At 46.1% G+C, this 23,824-nt stretch overlaps 1 protein-coding gene across 2 annotated transcripts in view; it reads left to right on the top strand.

Annotated features, from left to right (window-relative positions):
- The window catches only part of DLGAP2 (DLG associated protein 2), a 3,577,612-nt gene that overhangs the window by 1,880,435 nt on the left and 1,673,353 nt on the right, over positions 1 to 23,824 (top strand). Inside the window, exon 1 of one of the 2 annotated variants that reach the window (XM_069235823.1) lies at positions 15,786 to 16,258. The exons of the other annotated variant lie outside the window; for it this stretch is intronic. The gene's annotated coding sequence lies outside the window, so the exon portion shown is untranslated. Of the gene's footprint in view, positions 1 to 15,785; positions 16,259 to 23,824 lie in introns of those variants that run through there. 2 annotated transcript variants of the gene reach the window in all.

The raw sequence follows: 23,824 nt of genomic DNA, 5'->3' as shown, positions 1-23,824 counted from the left end.
CCCCAAAATACTTCCAAGTACAGGCAGTGGGTCACCATTGATGGGCAGAAGGTGGAGGCTCTGCGTGACACAGGAGCCAGTATGACTACAATCGAGAGTCAGCTGGTGTCAACAGAGCAGATAGTCCCTAATACATTCCACCAGGTCATAGTCGCTGACAATCGTGAGAGTCACCTACCGGTGGCTCTGGTTCCCTTTGAGTGGGGGGGGGTCTCAGGTACTCTGAAAGTAGCTGTGAGTCCTGCCATGCCTGTAGATTGTCTGTTAGGCAATGATCTTGAGCATACTGCTTGGAAAGAAGTAGAGCTCAGATCTCACCTGGAGATGTTAGGGTTACCTGAGTGGGTCCGCATGACCACACGGTCCATGGCTGCCCGGGAAGGGAGTCAAGGGCATCTGGAGCCTGGAAAAATGGCCCAGACAGCTGCAAAGAGGGAGGGCACGAGGCGCGGGAAACCCGCCTCAAATGTTCCCACGGTGGTGGACGAGGCCCCTGAGGAGGAGGAGGCCCATGAGCCCACTGGGGAGGACATAGCGGACCTGGGTAACCTACCTGAATTTGCTGGCTGGCAAGTAGAGGGAGGGCCAACCAGAGCGGAATTCTGCAAGGCGCAGAAGGAATGCCCCGCCCTTGAGGGTCTGAGGAAACAAGCCACAGCCCAAGCAGCAGGAAACGCCTCTGGCACTCACCATATTTACTGGGAGAATGATCTCCTTTACCGTGAGCGTAAGGTTCCAGGTCCTGGGTCAGCCCGTGTGCTGGTGGTCCCCCAGTGTTACCTGAACTTCCTACTGGGTCTGGCTCATGACATCCCCCTGGCAGGACACCTGGGCCAAGACAAAACCTTTGACAGGCTTAACACCCACTTCCATTAGCCCAGAATAAGGACAGCGTCAGATAACTTCTGCAGAGCTTGCCCCACCTGCCAGGCTAGTGGGAAGACAGGGAAGCGGCTCAAGGCTCCCCTGCTCCCAGTCGTTGGCACCCCCTTTGAAAGGGTGGGCATCAACATTGTTGGTCCCTTGGACTCCAAAACTGCCTTGGGCAACAGGTTTATCCTGGTTTTGGTGGACCATGCCACCCGCTATCCAGAGGCAATCCCTCTGAGAGCAGTGACTGCACCGGTGGTGACCAGAGCCCTGTTGGGAATATTTACCCGTGTGGGATTCCCTAAGGAGGTTGTGTCTGACAGGGGCACAAACTTCATGTCTGCATACATGAAGTCCATGTGGGATGAGTGTGGGGTGACCTACCGGTTTACCACCCCTTATCATCCTCAATCCAATGGGCTTGTTGAGAGATTCAACCAGACCCTGAAAGGCATGATTGGTGGCCTGAATGATGCCATGAGACGTAAGTGGGACGTCCTCTTACCCTGCCTGTTGTTTGCTTATATATAGGTGCCCCAGAAAGGAGTGGGATTCAGCCCCTTTGAGCTTCTCTATGGTCACCCTGTCAGGGGATCCCTAAGCATTGTTAAGCAGGGCTGGGAGAAAGCTCCCCAATCACCTCCCCAGGATGTGGTCAGCTACATGCTGGCCCTCCGCAAACAAACCCAACACTTCTGGAAGCAGGCCCAGAGTAACCTCGAGGCCAGTCAAGAGGTGATGAAGGAGTGGTATGACCAGGAAGCCACTCTAGTTGAGTTGTCACCTGGAAACAAAGTTTGGGTGATGGAGCCAGTAGAGCCCAGGGCTCTCCAGGACTGCTGGACTGGCCCCTTTGAGATCAAGAAGCGTAAAGGGGAGGCCACTTACCTAGTGGACCTCAAGACCCCTAGGCACCCCCTAAGGGTCCTCCATCACAACCGACTCAAACCTCACTTTGAGAGGTCTGAGGTCAGTATGCTCCTGGTCACAGATGAGGGCATGGAAGAGGAGAGTGAACCTCTCCCCGACTTCCTCGCTGTCAAAGAAGGGGATGGGTCAGTGGGGGGTGTCATTCTCTCTGACCCCCTGACTCTAACTCAGAGAAGGGACTGCTATGAGCTGTTAGAGCATTTCTCCCCCCTGTTCTCCCTTACTCCTGGACTAACCCACCTCTGTGTGCATGACATTGACACAGGTGACAGTCACCCTGTAAAGAACAAAATTTACAGGTTGTCGGATAAGGTGAAGGCCAGCATCAAGGAGGAGGTCTCCAAGATGTTGACTTTGGGGGTTATTGAGAAATCCAGTAGTCCCTGGGCCAGCCCTGTGGTATTGGTTCCTAAGGCTACTGCCCCAGGTGCGAAGCCAGAACTCCGGTTCTGTGTGGACTACCAGGGTCTCAATTCAGTCACCCGGACTGATGCTCACCCCATCCCCCGAGCTGATGAGCTCGTTGAAAGGCTAGGTGCTGCCAAGTTCCTGAGTACGTTCGATCTTACTTCAGGGTACTGGCAGATCGGCCTGACTGAGGGGGCTAAAGAAAGATCAGCTTTTTCCACCCCTGATGGCCATTACCAATTCCGGGTGATGCCATTTGGGCTGAAAAATGCCCTGCTACCTTCCAACGGTTGGTTAACGGGGTCCTAGCTGGTAAAGATGCCTTCTGTGCAGCTTACCTGGACGACATAGCTGTCTACAGTTCCAGCTGGGAGGAACACCTGCTCCACCTCAAGGAGGTGCTTCAGGCTCTGCAACAGGCAGGCCTGACTATCAAGGCTAGTAAGTGCCAGATTGGGCAGGGTTCCGTGGTGTACTTGGGACACCTAGTAGGTGGTGGCAAGGTGCAGCCACTCCAGGCCAAGATTGAAACTATCAAGGCCTGGCAACCACCTAGAACACAGGCGGAGGTGAGAGCCTTTTTGGGCATCACTGGATACTACTGCAGATTCGTCAAGGGCTATAGTACCAGTGTGTCCCCCTTGACAGAACTCACTTCCAAGAAACAACCTAGGTTGGTGAATTGGACAGAGGCTTGTCAGAAAGCCTTTGATTCTCTGTAGGAAGCCATGTGCACGGCCCCCTTGCTCAAGGCCCCTGACTACTCCCAGGAATTTATTGTGCAGACAGATGCTTCAGAGCATGGTATAGGGGCTGTTCTAGCACGGCTGAATGAGGAGGGATCAGACCAACCAGTAGTCTTTATTAGCAGAAGACTATTACCACGGGAACAAAGGTGGAGTGCTATTGAGAGAGAAGCATTTGCTGTGGTCTGGGCACTGAAGAAGCTAAGACCCTACCTGTTTGGGACTCACTTCCGGGTTCAGACAGACCACAGGCCCCTCAGATGGCTCATGCAGATGAGGGGTGAGAATCCAAAACTCTTGAGGTGGTCCATTTCCCTACAGGGGATGGACTTTACGGTGGAGCATCGCCCAGGGGTTGACCACGCCAATGCTGATGGTCTCTCCAGATACTTCCGCCTTAGCGATGAGAGCTCCCAGGAGGTCGGGTAGCTCTCCCCACTTTCAGCTGGGGGGACACATGTTAGACCTGACATGCCTTAGGGTGGTCACCCCTAACTTTTTGCCTGCCTCCCTCCACTTTTTGGACTCTGTTTTGCTGGCTTTTAGACTCTGCGCACTTTACCACTGCTAACCACTGCTAAAGTGCATATACTCTCTCCCTTTTAAACATGGTAACCTTGGATCATACCTGATTGGACTATTTAATTTACTTATAAGTCCCTAGTAATGTGCACTATATGTGCCTAGGGCCTGTAGATTAAATGCTACTAGTGGGCCTGCAGCACTGGTTGTGCCACCCACTTAAGTAGCCCCTTTACCTTGCCCAGGCCTGCCATTGCAAGGCCTGTGTGTGCAGTTTCACTGTCACCTCGACTTGGCATTTAAAAGTACTTGCCAAGCCTAAACCTCCCCTTTCTCCACGTGTAAGTCACCCCTAATGTGTGCCCTAGGTAACCCCTAGAGCAGGGTGCTGTGTGGGTGAAAGGCAGGGCATGTACCTGTGTAGTTTACATGCCCTGGTAGTGTAAAACTCCTAAATTTGTTTTTGCACTAATGTGAGGCCTGCTCCCTTCATAGGCTAACATTGGGGCTGCCCTCATACAGTACTGAAGTGGTAGCTGCTGATCTGAAAGGAGTAGGAAGGTCATATTTAGTATGGCCAGAATGGTAATACCAAACCCTGCTGACTAGTGAAGTTGGATTTGATATTACTATTCTAGAAATGCCACTTTTAGAAAGTGAGCATTTCTTTGCACTTAAATCTTTCTGTGCCTTACAATACACGTCTGGCTGGGCTTGGTTGACAGCTCCTTGTGCATTCACTCAGACACACCCCAAACACAGGGTACTCAGCCTCACTTGCATACATCTGCATTTTGAATGGGTCTTCCTGGGCTGGGAGGGTGGAGGGCCTGCTCTCACACAAAGGACTGCCACACCCCCTACTGGGACTCTGGCAGACAGGATTGAACTGAAAGGGGACCTGGTGCACTTCTTAGCCACTCTTTGAAGTCTCCCCCACTTCAAAGGCACATTTGGGTATAAAACAGGGTCTCTTCCCTACCTCATCAGACACTTGCTGGAGAAGAAACCTGAACCAGAAACTACATCCTGCCAAGAAGAACTGCCTGGCTGCTCAAAGGACTCACCTGTCTGCTTTCTCCAAAGGACTGCTGCCTTGCTGTTGGCCTGCTGCCTTGCTGAACTCTTGTCTGGCTGTAAAAGTGCTCTCCAAGGGCTTGGATAGAGCTTGCCTCCTGTTCCCTGAAGTCTCAGAACCAAAAAGACTTCTCTTTTTCATTTGGACTCTTCGTGCGCCGAAAAGTTCGACGCACAGCTTGTTCCGCGGCGAGAAAAACGGCGCACACCGACGCTGATCGACACGACGCCTTCGGGGCGACCGGAACTTTGACGCATGGCCTCGCAAGGACAACGCCGCCCGACTTCCAAAGGGGAAATCGACGCGACGCCTGCCGTGAGAGCGAAACTTTGACGCACAGCCCCACGGAACGACGCGCAGCCCGAAAACAAGCTGGAAAATCCACGCACACACCCCGGGACATCTGGTAATCCCCGCGACCCACGGAAAGAGACTGTCCGCGTGCCAGAAAATGATGCACGACTTCCCCGTGTGAAAAATAACGACGCAAGTCCGTGTGTGCTGGGGAGAAATCGACGCACACACCATTTTTCCACGTATCTCTTCTTCTGCGGCCCTTTGCGGAGATTTTCCACTCCAAACCAGGTACTTTGTGCTTGAAAGAGACTTTGTTTGCTTTTTAAAGACTTAAGACACTTTATATCACTTTCCAGTGATATCTCTACAATTTCACATTGCATCCTTATTCGTTTTGACCTACAATTATCCTGATAAATATTATATATTTTTCTAAACACTGTGTGGTGTATTTTTGTGGTGCTATATTGTGGTATTGTATGATTTATTGCACAAATACTTTACACATTGCCTTTTAAGTTAAGCCTGACTGCTCGTGCCAAGCTACCAGAGGGTGGGCACAGGGTAATTTTGGATTGTGTGTGACTTACCCTGACTAGAGTGAGGGTTCTTGCTTGGACAGAGGGTAACCTGACTGCCAACCAAAAACCCAATTTCTAACAATTGCCATGTGGAAATGCTAAAAATATTAGGGAACCCTGTTATGCAAAGTAGAGTGACTGACATAATAGGTACTCCACTGCAGGAAAACAGCATCCAGATTTCAGAAACTGTGCGCTGCAAAGGTGTGCTATTCACACACAACTTATAAAATGCATATGCCTTGGAATATCGGACACTCATTTCAATACAACCAAATTTCAGTGCCAGAGAGCAACGGCTAAGACACTCCCTGGTGAACACCATGCTCCTACCCAAATTGAAACCAAAGCACATCACTGTAGTGTTATAACGAGGAAACCCGAGCGAAGAAACAGTACAACCTGTGGACCAGGGTTCTGCTGAGAAGAACCTCAGCCTCAAAAAATGCTGGCAAAACCAGGAGAAATCTAGGCAAATTGAAAGAAAAGGTTTCCTTCCAACATGAACACAGCACATATGGAAACTGTGGTGTTCATGCAGTGTATCTAATTTCAGTTTAAACCCTCAGAATCTGTGCTTCTCACAGTCACTGAACATCTCCTTAGTGCCCTGGATGAAGGCTGGTCCTCAGCCCTAATCTTGTTGGATCTGAGTGCTGCTTTTGATACAGTGTCTCATAAAATCTTAATACAGCACTTACAAAGTATTGCAATAGGTGGGGCGGGACTGTCCTGGTTTACATTTTTATCTATCTAAATGCTCCTTCCAGTTAATTTCACCCACTCACAGCTCTCAATCGCACATTGTATCCCACAATGTTCCCCACTGAGCCCCACCTTTTTTAATATCTATATCCAACCGGTGGCACAGATTATCAAATCCACAGGGATTGCATTATTATTTTATGCCAATGACACTCAGTTTGTACTCTCCTTTTCAGATAATCTTACACTTGACAGGTCTAATTTTCAAAGAGGGCTGTTAGTGGTTGCAGAATGGATGAATGCCAATTGCCTCTGCCTGAATGTGAATACAACTGAAGTCCTCCTACTGGGAACAGATACCCACTCTTGGGTTCACCATTGGTGGCCCCTTACCCTTGGGTACCCCTGTCCCAAGGCCTCCATATAAAATCTAGGAGTTACCATGGACAGCAGCTTGGCCTTTGAGGCTCAAGCTAAATCGTAGAAGGCACCTGTTTTTGGTTTTTGAGAAGCTTCAAACCCATTCTTGGCCTCTTTGACTCAAGCACCTGAAAACCTATCATCCAGGCAAACCTTCTGTCATAGGTAGATTAGGCACCAACAAGTCAGTCATCAGAAGACTCCAGCTTGCCCACAATGCGGCAGCCAGGCTGTTCTTTTCTCTCCTGAACTTTTGCTCTGTCTCTGTTTTTTTCCACAAACTGCATTGGCTGCCAGTGGAAAAGTGCACTCTTGTGTGCTGCTCCTTAGATTCTATTCTTCAAGATGGACCCCATTTTGTCCAATATTTTACTGCTGTACCAACCCTCCCGCCTTCTTCGCTATTCCGATCTTCATTTGGCCACTGTCCCACATTTTAAGACAGCCAGAGCTGGAGGCCGCTTCTTTCAGGTCAAGGCCCCTGTGGAATTCACTGCCTCTTCCTATCAGAAACACTGAAAATCATCTGCACTTCAGGAAATCCCTGAAGTCATGGCTTTTCTCCATCTAAGGTAAGCAGAAAGAGTATGCAGTTCCTAAATTAGAAAAAGAATCTCAGAAATAACCTGAGGCACCAGATCAGAGGATCTATTTGCTCAGGAGCAAAAGCCCTCAAACACCCAAATATGTGCCATGCTTCATCATAGGGCAGCTCCTTGTTGGGCTGGTGCTGCAATTGCCAATGGGTGCCACTGGGGGGCTCTTTGCTGGAGTTCTTTTGTGACTTGCCGATGTGAAGAGTGAGGTGCAGTTTTCTGCACGATGATGTCAGTAGACTGTTGTAAAGTGAGGATAAAAAATTAGCTAAAGGATATCCTAGTTTTATTTAATGTACAAGTATCCTTGTTATGATTAAAACGCAAGATGGCATTGACCAGAAACAGATACAATGGTCCCAACTGGCTCAGAAAGTGATATGTAAAGAGAAATCTGACATGTTTCTTACCTATTTAATGTCAAAACTGATCAGGGCAATTCATCAGGACCGAAATCCTAATCTGCTCATGAATTTGGCCTCCAGAGTGTGCTAGGATAATTATAATTGTAACCAAAAGACGTCCACACTGGTATATACTATAGCTTCAGGATTAAAAAGCAATCAGAAATTAAAAGACCGCATAAGAGAATAATATTGATATCTGGTAGCAAGCTGCACAGTATGATAAAGAGCATGCTGGGACGGGGTCACCCTCATAGTGCTGGTAGACCCAAGCCCCACATCAGGGCTTCATAACTCAGTGTATTTACACTGGTACTTACAGAGAGTAGGAGTACCAGCCTCAGTTTGATTTTTGCCCTTCTCTTTGATATTGTGAGAGTCTCACTTGAACCCTTAGTAACTGATGTTGATTGTCCCTTTCTCTCAGAGTATTTGACGCCAGTGAGCATTTCCTGTGTCACTCATGTTGGGGCACTATACTCTGCTTAATATGGCAAGCCTTTTTATTATTGGGCAAGGGCAATTTTCCTGCTGTGCTTCGCATTTCCAGAATTGTGAATTGTGGTCTAGTTCCATATATGCTATGTGTTTGTGTTTTTGTTTGTGTAAATACAGTGTATTATTAAGCCCTGATGTGGTGCTTGGGTCTACCAGCGCTATGAGGGTGACCCTTTCCCATCTTGCGCGATGTGCTTGTGAAGTCTTTGTTAATAAGAAAAAAATCTTAAAAGGCGCTTAGACCCTGCCCCGTACTTACCTGAACTTACCATTGGCTTTTTTCAACACTCGCTAGAATTTCCTGGCTTGCCAGAACGTTGCCTGCGTTTGGCAACTATGCCACCCCGTGGTGCTTGGACGAAGTACACCATCCAGCCACTGGTCACTAGCCAGTGGCCAGTGTCCTTCCACTGCCTACACACCCTTAAGGTACTTTTCTTTGGAGCACTCCATGCGAGTACATCTGTAGGCTGTCTTCTCTCCTCCATTGTGCTCTTCTCAAATTGTTCCTGCTATAAGTGATTGCTTACTTTAACCACTTCTTCACTCTACATCCTCGCGTTATCCACTGTCTTTCCACCCTTCTCCCATTTCAGTTGTTTTGTCTGCCCTCTCTCATGTCCTCTTCTGAATCGTATCCTATTCTGTTTATATTCAGTTCCTCTGCACCCCTTCTCACACCTCTTTTTTATCACCATCCGATGCCCCCTCCTCCCACCCTCTGTTTTAACCTTCAGGAGATCAACACATATTTTTGGTAGTTGGCTCCTGAGACCACACAGATCCATTTCCGGGGCATCTGACCTGGTATGTTTTTAAATACAACCCAAACAGCCAAAGCTGCTTACTTGCCATGTTCACAGCACAGGTCGCATTATCTACATCCATCTGTTCCATCACTCTAGTGTGGATCGACATTTTACATCCTTGTTGGGTTACAGCCTCGGTGTGTGTAATTTAGGCCGACAGGCAGGGCTGCGCTCCAAGGGGGCAGGGGAGACTCATATGGAAATCTCTGCATTTTCCAGCACCGATTTCCACATTAGCTTTGATTGGGCCTGGCCATGATGACTCACACCAAAGGGCCCTCCTTTCTGCCTCTTCAGAACTTCCTTGGTCCCCCGGGACAGAAGGTTGAAGTTTGACTAAACTACCTTGTTCTGCAAATAAGCCCCACTGGCTCCTGATTTATAAACTTTCAGTGCATTAAAGTCTCTGTATTTGTTTCAAAGCGCTCCACCACAGCCCTTGTTCTCTACACCTGTTTACTTTCCATGTTTGTCCCCACCCTCTTCCTCCTCCCATTCTTCTCTGCTTTGCATACTGGGAAATACATCTTGCCAAAGTGGTTGCACCTTTTGGTGTAAAGCTCCCTTCGAAGCTTGATCCCCCACTTGAGCTAGGCAGTATAACTAGTTACAATGGGTTAAGGAAGGCCTTGAAAACTTGGTTCTTTCATCTTCAACTCTTTGTCTGCCCCTTGCAAACTTGTTTCTCTTCCTTGTTCTAGTGCCTCAAAGCCCTTGGCCATTTGCGCACTTTATAAGATCCAGATAGACGTGCCCTGTACAAGACACTCCCTGTTCACCAGACACACTTTATGTGTCACCTTCTGTACACTAGGTACTGCATAAGACACCCCCTGTTCACCTGACAGGTAATATGTAGCACCTCTTTGTACAGCACGCACTGCTTGAGACATCCCTTGTTCACAAGACATGATTTACGATGCATCTCCTTTACAGCAGCAACTCTTCATGACATCCGCCGTTCACCATACACGGTTTACATGGCACCTCCTGTACAGCACTATTTATGAGACACCCCCTGTTCACCAGACATGGTTTAGACACAACTCCTCTACAGCACTCTGCTTCAGACGCCCCTTGTTCACCAGACACCGCTTACGAGGTACCTCCTGTACAGCACTCTGCTTGAGACGCCTCCTGTTCACCTGGCAGGGTTTACAAGACACCTCCTTTACAGCAGACGCTCTTCATGCGAAACCCCCTGTTCACCTGACACGGTTTATGAGACGCTTCCTGTACAGCTGATACTCTTCACGAGACACCCCCATTTACCAGACATGATTTACGAAGCACCTCCTGTACAGCACTGTTTCAGACACCCTCTGTTCACCAGACACAGTTTACGAGGCTCCTCCTGCACAGCACTCTGCTTGCAACAGCTCCTGTACACGAGACCACCTGTATGAGCAGTGGCATAGTATAGTTGCTACAGGCCCTAAAGCTAGCAAGGAAAATAGGCAGTCATCCATTGGTTTGTCAATTAGAAAATAGCTACCATTGGGGCTCGGGGGGTTCCTCGTATCTCTGGGCCACTGTCCCTGCTGCACAATTGATAGCTACACCCATGTGTACGAGAAGCACTCCCACCACGGCAAACTCTCTATGAGACCTCTCCAGTACATTGGACTCGATATACACACCAGTCTATCTATAAGAGAGACACTTCCATACAGCACACCCTGTGTATGCAAGACAGCTCCTCCAGGGCATTTGTATGAGGGACAGCTCCTCTACATCACAACCACTATTCGAGATACCTCCTGGCACGAGACATTCTGTATGGGCGACACCTTCTCTATACCAGGCTATCTGTGCAAGAGACAACTCTAGTACAGAAGAAACCCTGAATTGAGGGACATTGTGTTCTAAAGATACTGTCTATGATAGACACCCTCTGTACTGTGCACAGACTGCATAGGGCGTCTCCAGTGCATAGAAAATCTGTACACCAGGTCTTCTGTATGAGACGTACTCCTGTACACCAAGCTGTCTATACTAGAAACACCTCCTGTACACATGCCCATCTATACAAGAGACACCGCCTTTACAACAGGTCATTTTTACGAGAGGCACCTCTTGTATACCAAATGATTTGTACCAGAGATACCTCTTGTACACCAAATGATTTGTACGAGAGACATCTCTTGTACACATTAGTTAACATACTCAATAAGGGCCAATATCCAGTTTAAGGCATTTAAGAGTTATATATATGACCAACACAGTTGCTAACGCAAATACACAAAACCGACCACACTGCACCCAATTTTCCCCTCATATGCCATTCTACAACCAACATGATTTCAGTCATATACCAAATGTTGCCAAGTGAGCTGATGCATATAGGGGTGCTTCGATGTCTTAACCATGGCCATGAAGAGTTAGCTGTATAACTTGCTAGAGTTCTAGGAACAAGGGTGAAGGAGTAGAGCTTCATATGCAAAAGAAGTTACCGAAAAAACTGTGTATCATGGCATGTAAGATTGATAGCATGCTTTAGGTCAGTCAGTGTCTTAACATTGGTGCATGGTATGGATCCTTGTATCTCAGTTAGGATATTTTGGGGGGAATTCTATGTGTGATATGATTTATATGTGATTGCTAGGTTTCACCTGCGCAGTGTATTTTTTTCTTTAAGCCATGTTGCACAGCAGCTTGCGCTGCTGTCTACCTGCAAAATACAATGACAAAGCCAATAGATTTTGGATAGGCAAAGCCTATTGGCTTTGTCAATGCTTGTTTATCATAGCAAAGGTACCTACCTATACATTAAATAAGATTAGGATATCCTTTAGATATTTTTAAACCTCACTTTACACCAGTCTACTCACATCACCACATAGAACACTGCAGCTCCTTTTCACATCGCCAAGACACAAAAGAACTCCTGCAAAGAACCCCCCCAGTGGGGCTCGCTGGGCATTGAAGTACCGACCCAATGAGGAGCTGCCCAATGATGAAGCATGACACCCATTTGGGTGTTTGAGGGCTTTTGCTCCCGAGCAATCAGACCCTCTGATCTGGTGTCTTAGGTTATCTTCGACCTTCTTTTTCTAACTTAGGAACTGTATTCTTGTTCTACTTACATAGACTTATTGGGGGGGGGGGGGGGGGGTGTATGCTGGACCTTGATTTGACCCCCATCCCTATTTTTTGTTTTCTCCATCCAATGCCTGTCATTTTCTGTTAGGCCGTTGGTTACAGCTTATCCATTTTCAAGGTCTAGCACTGGGAAGCCCCAATTTTGGGGCAGCTATGTGCTTTATAAATCCCCTTTACATAGCATAACTTAACACAAGGGTGGAGAACCCAATAGATATCGGGCGTCGGAGAAACGGGGGGCGGTAGAAACAACAGTAAAGCAGGAGGTGGGCACAGGGATTTAGAAACCAAAGAAAGCAGGCGGGTGGATGAAGGACAGTGGGAGGAGAGTAGGGAGTGGGTTTTAAAAGAACAACACTGAGTGCGTGGGTTTTAAAAATAACAGAGATCAGGAGAGGTGCGGTAACTCAAATCAGTACTTGGTTCAGGCTCCAGGGCAGGATGAAGACTCAAGGCCCAGGAGGAAGATGGATGGAGGTAAGGAAGTTGTGGTGACCAATAGGAAGCAAGGAAATGAGAGTGACGATGTAGCCAACCAATGTTGAGTAAAAGTAAGTAAAGGTGCAGTGTCTAAGTCCCTTTAAAAATTTTCTTTTGTTATATAAAAGAGATTTTGCAACCGTTGTGCAGGTCAAACCTAAAAACTAGCAAATGCTAAGTGGTGCAGGGATCGACTTCCTGGCTACTAAGTTTACAGTAGAAGATGCATTATCTTTTTGGAAAGTTATAATTCACAGTTGACTGGTAATCTCCCAAAACTCAGACCCTGCTGAGGCTATCTAGTCCTTTCTTGCCATTACAGAATTTGTCTGAAAATCTAAAGGGGTATCGTGGCACCTTTTCCTGCACTTACCTAAAAGGTAATTGAGGTAGTTGCCTGGACTCTTGACAAGTTCCAGAGCTGAAAGCCCCTATGTACACTAGATGATTATATGTTGTGGTGAGTGCTTCCAAATTGTACCTAACCCCAGTAAGAATGGGTCGGACAAAACGGATACCTTATTTGTTTAGTAATGCTCTAATACGCAGTGAGTAAAATAAGCCAAAGTATTATTAGATAGTGATTTGCTGCAGTTTTGTCTTTCCCGAAATTTAGACCATTTTTTTTAGGGGTTGCTTCTTTTTCTAAACTTAGTAAAAGTCCTGGGTGTTGCAGAAGGAGGGAGGAATTTGAAAAAAATGCGATGTAGGCTATTTCTAGCCGAGGCTTAGCCTTCGCTGTGGTGAAAAAACTAGGAAGTCACCATAGATTGGGTAGAGCCTCAGCCATCCTTTCAGCTAATGTGTCTATGAGGAACACCTTTTGCCTCTTGCAAAGCCACAGATTGCTTTTCCTAAATGTTTCAACTTCACTAAGGACTGAGACTTATGTTCTTCTGCCTCATCTCACTTTTCCTCCAGAATTATAGTTGCTTTACATTCTACCTGCCCTGGGCATCTTTAAAAAGAACAATAGGGGAACGTGTAATATTTTACCTTGCTTTCGTTAAAATATATATATATATAATCTATACTACTCGGTTAGCATTAGTAACTTTTAGCAATGATGATTAGTTTGAGGTTGTCAATGTCACCTTTTGCCAGCCACTGTTAATACACATTAATCCTGACTTCTTCGCTCCTTAATCTAACTCACCTGCAGAGAGAGAGCGAGAGAGACAGCATTCTCATACTGTGATGTAATGGACCTTATTAGGACCGAAAGGGAATGTTGCTTGTGGGCTAGTGCCTGCTCTCCTAAAATATTAACATACTGCACTGTTAACAAGTATTTGCAATGCAATTGGTCTCGTGTTTACTCGAGTTAAAGCAATTAGCTTTGTAAACTCCTAACCGGACTTTTCTTGCCACATAAACTGAAAAGTAAAACAGTTTCACATAAGTGCACGGATGGCCGTCATGAGAGCAAAGCAAACACACAAAAGGAAGCAGAAGTTCGCTCGCAGTGAAACGTATCGGCAAAAGTACTATTATCCATGTAACACGCAAAAGTGCAAATATCTATCTAACAGGGTCGTTGTCATGCAAAGCGCTCAACTACTGCCAAGCGAGATCACGCTGCCCACGAAATAAAGAGGAAAAGTAGTCCAGAAACCATACGGAAAACATGGAGCCTCGTATGTTTCAAGTAGTTGGTTGTTGTGCTCGATGCAGGCTAAACACTGGAAAAGACATGAAATATGCATGCCTTTGGCTAACGAAATGAAGCGAATTGTAAAAGGCAAGCCAACAAACCAACCAAAGTGATGGGCCTGACATGGGCGTGGTTACAAGCCCGTAGAGAGATAACAACAGGGACAGAGCGTTTTGCGCTTGACCCTAAAAACGGGAGTGCATCAGCGTAAGGAAAGGCCCCTATTTGTAGGTGAAAGCTTGGTACTCCAGTCCTCTAAGAGTAGTCATATTCAAATGCAAATCAGTGCCTGCAAATCCTATAGTGTTCTTGGAGAGATAGGCTACCTGACTCGGTGTACAGATTAGTGAAGAACTCCTCTGATTTGTCTAGTGCCACTCTCTGGAGTGAAGACTCTATTCCAAAGCTTGGGGGGGGTCAGTTCCCTGCTCACACCTTGAACATGGAAAACCCTGTACGTTGTTGATATGTCGTATGGAACTTCCAAAGCAGAGTAAGTAAAACAGTAGAGTTTGCTTCACTAAGCTACTAGTAAGTTATGAAAATCCTTATTACTAGTCAGCACAGAAGTTGGTCATTACCACGTCTATTCTGGGACTAATCAAGCATTGCTCTATGGACTCAGTCATAAGGCAAACTATCTGCAAAAAACGTTCTTTGTGTGTGCCTCCCTATATATTTATTTAAACTTGAGAACGAGTAAGAAGATTTAAGAGCCACAAGAACCCTTTTTATAGACCAGAAAGGAACAAAACAACAGTCTCGAATGTGCAATTTTGCGTTATATACATTTGGTGTGAATATTATAGGGCGATTTGAAGCTCAACTGTGTCACATCTCTATGTTACACGCATAATGTTATCCATCTGTGCACATATGTGTGACTTAGTGCAAACGTGTTGTACCTGTGTCTGCGTGCCTGTTAGTGTAGATATGTCCTGCTTTCTGCAAACGTACGCGTATGGCTCCTGCTAAATGACAAAGAATATACCTGTCTCTCGAGCAGTGCGGCTCGCTAGTTATGTACATGCAGTAGTACGTCTATGCGTTTGTCTTACTATAATATGGATATTTACTTTTTTAGGTCCTGGCAGTAAGTTATCAGTCCAAGTGATGTATTTTCTGATTAATCAAATTGAACTGCATACCGGTAGCAACTCGTGTGCATAAAAATGTGCCTTTATCTGAGAAGTCGGCAAAATAACGATTCTCTAAAATGTCAATATGGATTATTAATTTACTAAAACAAGCATTTGCTTTGTTTTTGTAAAGGTCCCGCTCTATGCAGAGCCCTCACAGCCGGATAAGCACTGCTTTATGTTGTGGGCTGGGCCACTTTGCCAATAGTAGGTGGTCTTTGCATCATGCCGTCTCCTTTGCCAGCACCGCTCTGCTGCTCAGTTTTAATTTGCTGTGACTAGTTTTCCGCAAAAGGGGATTTAATAAACTGCGCCGGTCAGCCTGTGACTGTCTCCTTCTTGTGCAGCCCTTTAGATAATTGTGCAGAATTCATGATATCACATCAGCAGAAGCTGCCGCGGATTGATGGGGTCCCATCCACCTCCCTGCCCACTCAATAGTATAAAGATTTGTGCTGTCAGGGCCAGTGACGCGGTGAAGGAAGTTGCCCATGTATGGCTACTGGAGGGAATGATATAATCAGAATAGGTGGCTCCTGTCTAAACAGGGATCATTTGTGAAATTAGATTACAGTCTCTTATCCGGAAAGGAGACGGGGCACCTGTTTTTTGTAATTGATGGACTGTGGAATAATACTGAGCTGTAATCCAGGCATACGTCTTCATTTCAAACTCTTTTCCGTGGAGATAGCTGCTCGTTTTCTCGCTTTCCTGAAGCAAGAGTCACATCCTCCTGGAATCCAGCTCCACGTCTTCCTAGCTGTTGGGCTATATGGGACATGCATTGCAAACCTATGCTCGCCACACTGCTGCAGTGTACTTGTTTTGCAGAACTGTGTAGCAGCCTAAGGAAAGCTGAGAAAAGGCAGCTCCTCGGATACGTACTGTCTCATCTTTGGCCTTCATTTTTCACCATGCATCCGATTTTTTTCTCCTAAATGCCATTTTTCTGCATTTTGAGACGCTTCGTGCTACCCAAATGGTTGGATGTTGCCGGTAGTATATCAGATCGTTGCAAGGTAAGTCCGAGATTGCTGTCTTTTTTTTTTACTTGTAAAGCGTCCGTGTCCTATTAGCACATTTCAGTTTGAGTATTATGTATGGATTAGCATCAGTTTGTTTCACTGAAATGATCCAATGCCTCTGCACTTTGCAGCATGTCTGTTCAATTTCCTACCGACCGCGCTGTGGACTGATCTGTCTCTATTAGCAGCGCGCACTCTGCTGCTGGAAAACGTCTCAGGCATAAGGTTGTGTTTTTTGCATGATCTTGCTATGATGAGAGATATCAGCCGTGGCAAAGAGGGGCATGCTGGCAGCGTGGGGTGGAACTCCGCGCCGTACAAATATGAAACTGGGGGTGCAATGCCACTGTCATATGTTCTGTTGTGCTTCAGGTAGTCAGCGATGCTTTTAAATGGATGAAGTGTTTATCTTGATGATTTTCCAGCGCCCCTTTGCTGTCTTTGCATGCTCATCTGGGTTCATCTGTGTGTTTGGGATTGCTTCATTGCGGGCAGAGGAGTGTTTACAGAAGCCCCGCTTGCTTCGGGGCACTTGGAATACACGTATGCACTGTCTCCGTGTGCTGCTGCATGCATGGCGTGGCCGGACGCACGATGCCTTCTGGCTCTGCTTATGGCAGGGACAGAGCAGCAGAAGCGGTGCGGCTCCTTCACACGGCGGGGTGCGAGGATGTGCTGTGCCCCCCCCCCCCCCCCCCCCCCCCCCTCCTCTCCCATGCTCGCAGAACGGTCCACCTGTAAAGCGCGACATGGGTAGAGCATGGAGGCTGCACAGTGCTCTTTCAGCAGCATCGTGGGCCAGGAATGGCTCTGCACACTTCACGTTTCAAACCGTCTGTCAGTGACAGAGGCGACGTGATTTGATTGGCATTCGCTTGAGGTGTTGCCCGTGAAAAGGGCTGCATGTCGTGAGGTCTGTGCCCGACAGACTGGCAGGACCGGCTCACGGAGGAATTAAAAATCACAGCAACTTTGTAAGGAGTGAGCACTGCCGCGGCGACGTTGGTAGATTGTGGAATTTTCGTCCCCTCCCTTCCTCCCGGTCTTGCACTCTCTGCGTCCGTTGGTCCTCCTGGAGCATTCTTCAGCGCCTAGTCGTAGGTGGATGCGTGCGCGCGGGCTATAAATAACGACGGTCGCTAATGATTCACGTGCTTACCTCTTTACATGCCGTGAATGGCCTGTCATGTACATAGATACTGCGCTCGCGCGTGCACAGCCATTTAACAAATGTGCTCTCAGTTCAATAGGCGAGATTAAGGGGTAGTGCTGACTGGTGCTGGTTTGGCTTTAGCGCTATGCCGTTCGCCAGCGTTAAGCACCCAGCGCCGCTTTGCTTGAAAATGAGGCGCTGGACGAGAATTGATGGTGTATACGGATGTCTTCTTTGGACGTTGCCTTTTAAGCTGCTCCCTTGCGATACATCCTTTCGTTACATTTATTTAGCAACAAGTGATGGAGCAAAGTTGTATGTTTCTGAACCATGACGCTCCACTAAACCATGCGAGTACGTGTTCGATTAAAGTTTAACTGCTCCATATAGATAGTTCATGAAAAGCCACATGCTTAATGCGGTATGGTGCTACTGGCATGCAGTTTACACTTACATATAGCAAGGATTCTGGAAGGCATGCGCAGTTACTGTTAGCACATTCTGTAACTACTCTCAGATTGGTTTAAGGAGCTAATGCACCAGCCATGTTAACATATTGTTTTTCGCATATTTTCATGGATAGTTTACCCAAGCCTTATGAATAGTTTGCCCAACCCTTATGCTGGTTCAGAAAGCACAATTTTAGTTTACACGGAAATGCATCTCTTAATGATACATTTTGGCACGAACTGGGTGCTCTTCCTTTCTGAAACACCACGCCAATTGTTTTTTAAGAAGAGCATATGTAGGCAAATATTACCAAGCAATTAACTGATTTTAGGGCATGACCCACATCACCCGCATCATCAAATGCAGTGCCTATTTTTTTTTTTTTAAATCAGCGCAAGGGCCCAAAGTTTTTCTTTCGAACTCACCGCCAGTGCTGCTGGCAAGGATCCCTAGCCTTGGTACCAGATCAAAGCTTTTTCTTCCACCAATCTAAATTTTCTCACTCGTACAGGTACTTTTTTACCCATTCTTTTCTTTCTTCTTTGCTGTCGTTTTGCTATTTTTCTCTTCCTCCTTCTTTCTCTATGTCTGCCTTCCTTGTTCTTGCTAAAAACATAAGTCCCTGTCCTCATAAATGAGTGCCGGTTTATGCTGCCTACAACTATTTGCACAAATTAAGCATTGTGTAAATGAACTGCCAACCATGACACTAAGCAGGTCTGGTGTGTGGCTGAGAGGATTGGGGCAATGGCCTGTCAGAAGGCCAGGCCTATCCCCAATCCTTGCTGTGCACAGCTAAATGCTGTGACTTTGGAGGCCGGCTTCTGTTTGGGGGGAGGGGGGGTGTTGAGGTTGATACAGGGTTTGGCCACAGAACAGGCTATGTACTCAGCCTTTTCTATGGCTGAAGACCATGTACTGCATGAGTTAGCTGCTGGCAGGGCGTTAGGTATAGGTCCTGCACCCAATTCCTGCTGTGCACGGCCGAAGGCCATGTGCAGCAGGGATTGGCAAATAATTGTATCTTAAAAATCTATGAAATTTACTGAAAAAGACAAAGCTTAAAAGTGAGTTATGATTCTGGGTCAAACATAGCAAATCACTTAAATTCGTCAGTTATGATTACCAGCATGCAGAACACATGATTAGTCCTGATGACTGCCAGACACAATCCACCAATTTGCCAACAACACAGAAACAAAAAAAATGTTGCCAAGAATGCAACATGCTTTCAGCACGTGTTATGGTCTGTGTTGTATGCAATGGTAACCACAACTGGCACTGTTTGATAAATATGTCTGAACTTTGGCAGACACTACAGTCAGATTACTATTGGTATTTTAAAATTTGTGGGCATTCATAAAAGGGTGGCATTAACAAGGGTGTATGCTGTTCATTTGTTTGTAAGTTTGGCACTGTATAAAAAATCTGTACCAAATTTGGGAGAAGCTAGGAAGGCTAATTTAAGAAATTGTGTTGTTGATTGACTGGGGTGTGAGCCCTAGTGAAGCAGCAACCACATTCCTTGTCAGGGTAAGGCACGAGCAAACCCCAACTTAACCTGTGGTCAACCCCCCCTGGTAGCTTGGCACAGAGCTCTCAGGCTTAACTTAGAGGCAATGTGTAAAGTATGTGTGCAACACTTCAAACAGTAACACAGTGAACATGCACCTGAAAAGGAGACCACAACAGAGTTAGAGAAATACAGAAGATTTTAATAAACAAAACAAAACCAAAATGACAAAAATCTAATCAGTAGATCCTGATATATAATATTTTAAAGATTTAAGTGAACATAATGTCTAAAAGCACAAAGCACCAACTATGGTTATCTGGTCATGCCAGACTGGGACAAAGTCACAAGTTTAGTCCGGCTGCGATTTAGTGCGGGACAGCTACAGGGACCCACTGGGAACTGCTGAACACATCACGTTAAATCCTGGTGCTCGGTCTGTGTGGCATTGCTGTGCGAGGCTTTGTGTTGTCCAGTGTTGGTTCCCAGAAGCTGTGTGGCAAGGGTTTGTCAGGTTTGGCTTCACTTTGCATCGGTCCCAGGGAGGTGTGTGACGAGGCTTTACAGGACTTCACATCTCTTTCCATTGGTCCTGGGGATCTTTGTGGCAAGACTTTACAGGGCTTAGCATTGCTGTGCGTCACTTCCGATGGGCTGGAAGATGTGCGGCAAGACTTTGTAGGGCTTTGCGCCTCTTATCGTGGATTCCAGTGAGGCAAGCAGCTGTGCTGCGAGGCTTTGGGTTCAAGAGATGCAGGTCCAGTCCTTCTCACCCAGACAAGAGGACAGCTGGCAGTAGGCCGGCACGGCAGGGCAGCAGTTCCTCAGAACAGCAGTCTTTTAAAGCTGCAGTCCAGCAGAGTAGAAGACCTTGTAGGAATACAGCAATCTTTCTTTCTGACAGAGTATCCACAGTGCCAGAAGTGTCCAAGTTGAACTGGCAATTTAAAACTACACACACAAGCTCTGCAATGGAAGGCCTGAGACATGTTTAAAGTTCTACTTAAGTGAGTAGCACAATCAGTGCTGTAGATCCACTAGTAGCATTTTTTTTTTTAAATTTACATGCCCTGGGCACATGTAGTACCACTTTACTAGGGACCTATAAGAAAATTAAGTATGCCAGTTGGGGAAAATCCTATACTAGCATGTTTAGAGGAGAGAGCATATGCACTTTAGCATTGGTGAGCAGTAGTAAAGTGCTGTGAGTCCCAAGGCCATCGAAAACAAATTCAGCAAAAAATAAGGAGGAGGAAGGCAAAAAGTTTGGGGATGACCCTGCAGAAAGGGCCAGGTCCAACAGATAAGTTTTCAATTGGTGTGTAAAGTTTTGTTACCATCCAAAAAAGGGTGGTGTTAGAAATGGGGTCTCTTGTTGGCAGAGGTATAAACCCTTGTCCAAGTAGGGACCACAATCCTAGTCAGGGTAAGTCACACAGTTATCCTGTGCCCACCCTCTGGTAGCTTGGCACTGAGCAGTCAGGCTTAACTTAGAAGGCAATGTTTAGAGTATATGTGTCTTAAATTATACAGTAATACAGTGAAAACACCACAAAATACACCACACAGGTTTAGAAAAATAGATAATATTTATCTGACTAAAATAAGGTCCAAAACGACAAAGATCCAATAAGCACAAGTTGAAATATCACTTTTAAAATTTTTAAAAGAGTCTTAATCCTTAGAAATGAACAGTTGTCACTTTGCTACACACAGTACCTGGTATGCATCAAAAATATCACGCACCGAGACTGCAGAGGAGGAGATGCATGGAAAAATAGGGTGTTGCGTCGGATTTTCTGACGCGGCACAGACGATGCGTCATTTCTTTCCATGCTGTAAGGGGTTTGCATCATTTTTCAGCGCGCAGTCTTGGTTCCTCACTGTGATCTTTTGACACCAAGGGACCATGCGGGGAAAATCCTTAATGCGCTGGAAGTAGATACAGGCACTGCATCAATCCGGTAGGTGATGCATCAAATTTTCCCTCACAAGGCAGGCGCTGCACTGCATCAAACTTCCATTCAGGAAGTCGGGGCTGCATTGCCCCAGTTGACTGTGCGGCAATTTCTCAGTCGCAATGCAGACTTTGCGTCAACTCTGGCAGGCGGTGCATCGATTTTTGACACACAAGGAGTTTCCTGAAGAGATGAAGCCTTTTTGGCCCTGAGACTTCAGAAAACAGGAGGCAAGCTTAATACAAGCCCTTAGAGAGCACTGTTGGGGAAGGCAGAGTCCTTTTCAGCACAATCAGAGGCCAGCAGAGGAGCAGGGAAACAGCAGGGCAGAAGACCTTCTCAGCAAAGCAGTCCAGATGAGTCCTTTGGGCAGCCAGGCAGTTCCTCTTGACAGGGTGCAGGTCCAGAAGTGTCTCAGTTGGTGGGGTCAGAGACCCGGTTTATGTACCCAAAAATACCTTTGAAGTGGGGGAGACTTCAAAGAGTGGTTTTGAAGTGCACAAGTTCCCCTTTCAGTGCAATCCTGTCTGCCAGGGTTCCAGTAGGAGCATTAGAAGTCCACTGTGTGAGGGCAGGCCACTGGCCTTTTTAATGTAAGTGTTAGGCCCTCCACCCTTCCAGCCCAGGAAGACCCATTCAATATGCAGATGAGAGCAGGTGTGACTGAGTGTCCTGGGACTGTGGTTGTCTGGGTGAAATGCACAAGGGAGCTGTCAATCAGCCCATCCCAAACCTTGATTGAAGACAGGCTACAAGGAACAGATGGTTTTTAAGTACACAGAAGTGCTCACTTTCTAAAACTGGCATTTATAAAACAGTAATATAAAATCCAACCTCACCAATAAGCAGGGTTTTCTATTACCATTTTGGCCATACTAAATATGACCTGGTTACCCCTTTCAGATCAAAATCTACCACTCAAAAAGTAGATTAGGGCAGTCCTAATGGTAGCCTATGAAAGGAGCAGACCTCACAGTAGTGGAAAACTAATTTATGGTGTTTTTCATTACCAGGACATATAAAACACATATGTACATGTTCTGCCTTTTACCTACATTGCACCCTGCCCTATGGGTTACCTAGGACCCACCTTAGGGGTCACATATGTAGAAAAAGGGGAGTTTAAGGCTTGGCACGTACTTTTAAACGCCAAGTTGAAGTGGCAGTGAAACTGCACACACAGGCCTTGCAATGGTAGGCCTGAGACATGGTTAAGGGGCTCCTTGGGTGGGTGGCACAATCAGTGCTGCAGGCCCAATAGTAGCATTTAATTTACAGGCCCTGGGCACATGTAGCACACTTTACTAGGGACTTATAAGTAAATCAAATATGCCATTTGGGGATGAACCATTGTTACCATGTTTAAAGGCAAGAGCATATGCACTTTAGCACTGGTTAGCAGTGGTAAAGTGCGCAGAATCCTAAAACAAGCAAAAACAGTGTCAGAAAGGTGGAGGGAGGTAGGCAAAAAGTTGGGGGATGACCACCATAAGGCTGTCAGGTCTAACAGGTGGGCATTGTAGAAGGGAGGTGAATAAGATTAAGACACCATTCCAGGAGATGGTGTACTTTACAAATCTGCATATCATTACTTTGTCACTGTTTGATCAACCTGTCTCGTGTGTCTAGTAGTTGGCAAGTGATACTTAGTATAAGTATATTAGGATTTGAAAAGATCGAATGTGGGGGACAAAGTTCAAGACGGGTTTTAAATATTTTCAATTTGTTAATAACAGTGGCAACATTTGATAGGTCTGCACAATATTTGGCAAGGACTTAATCCATTTAAACTTCTTTTAGCATTTTTAAGCTCATTGAGATCCACCAAGCGGGTCCGAGTTAAAAGGGGATGAACAAAAAAATGCTTATTTAAAAAAAATATTGGCATATTGTGACAAATCTGCACAAAATATGCAGAAGCTTGTAAGGTTTGTTTTTTGATTTGTATGTCAATGTTTGTGGCAATCTAATAAGGGGCAACGTTAAAAGGAGGAGATGTAACTTTTAATCACTAATAACTTTAGCACTGATTGATGAATTTACATTAAATGTGGAAGGCAGTTAGCAAGTTACACCCAATGCAAATATTTTACATTTTGTGCAGATCCAATGGGGAAAAGAAGGGGTCAAACTTTTTTTTATTTACTAATGACTTTTGCATTGTCTGATGGGCGTGCACAAAATTTGACTGAGCAAGCTTAGCCCTAATCTTGGTTTCCTCGATTTCAGAAGAAAAAGAAGTGTTAATTTACTAATGCATTTGGTACTGTTTAATGAATCTATACAATAATTGATAGAGGTTAACACATTTGGCTCCTTTTGGTTATGTCAAGATTTGAGCACACCAGGTGGGGGGGGTGGGGGGGGGGCACAAAGATATGAATGGAAGAGCAATTTGTTTCATCCAATAATAACTTTGGTACCGTTCAATTAATGCGAAGTTTGGCAACTAATAAATTAAGCCCAGTGCAAGGTGATGCAAACAC

Source organism: Pleurodeles waltl, chromosome 5, assembly GCF_031143425.1.
Source record: "Pleurodeles waltl isolate 20211129_DDA chromosome 5, aPleWal1.hap1.20221129, whole genome shotgun sequence".
Lineage (NCBI taxonomy): Eukaryota > Metazoa > Chordata > Amphibia > Caudata > Salamandridae > Pleurodeles > Pleurodeles waltl.
This window is presented reverse-complemented; position numbering and strand designations above follow the sequence as displayed.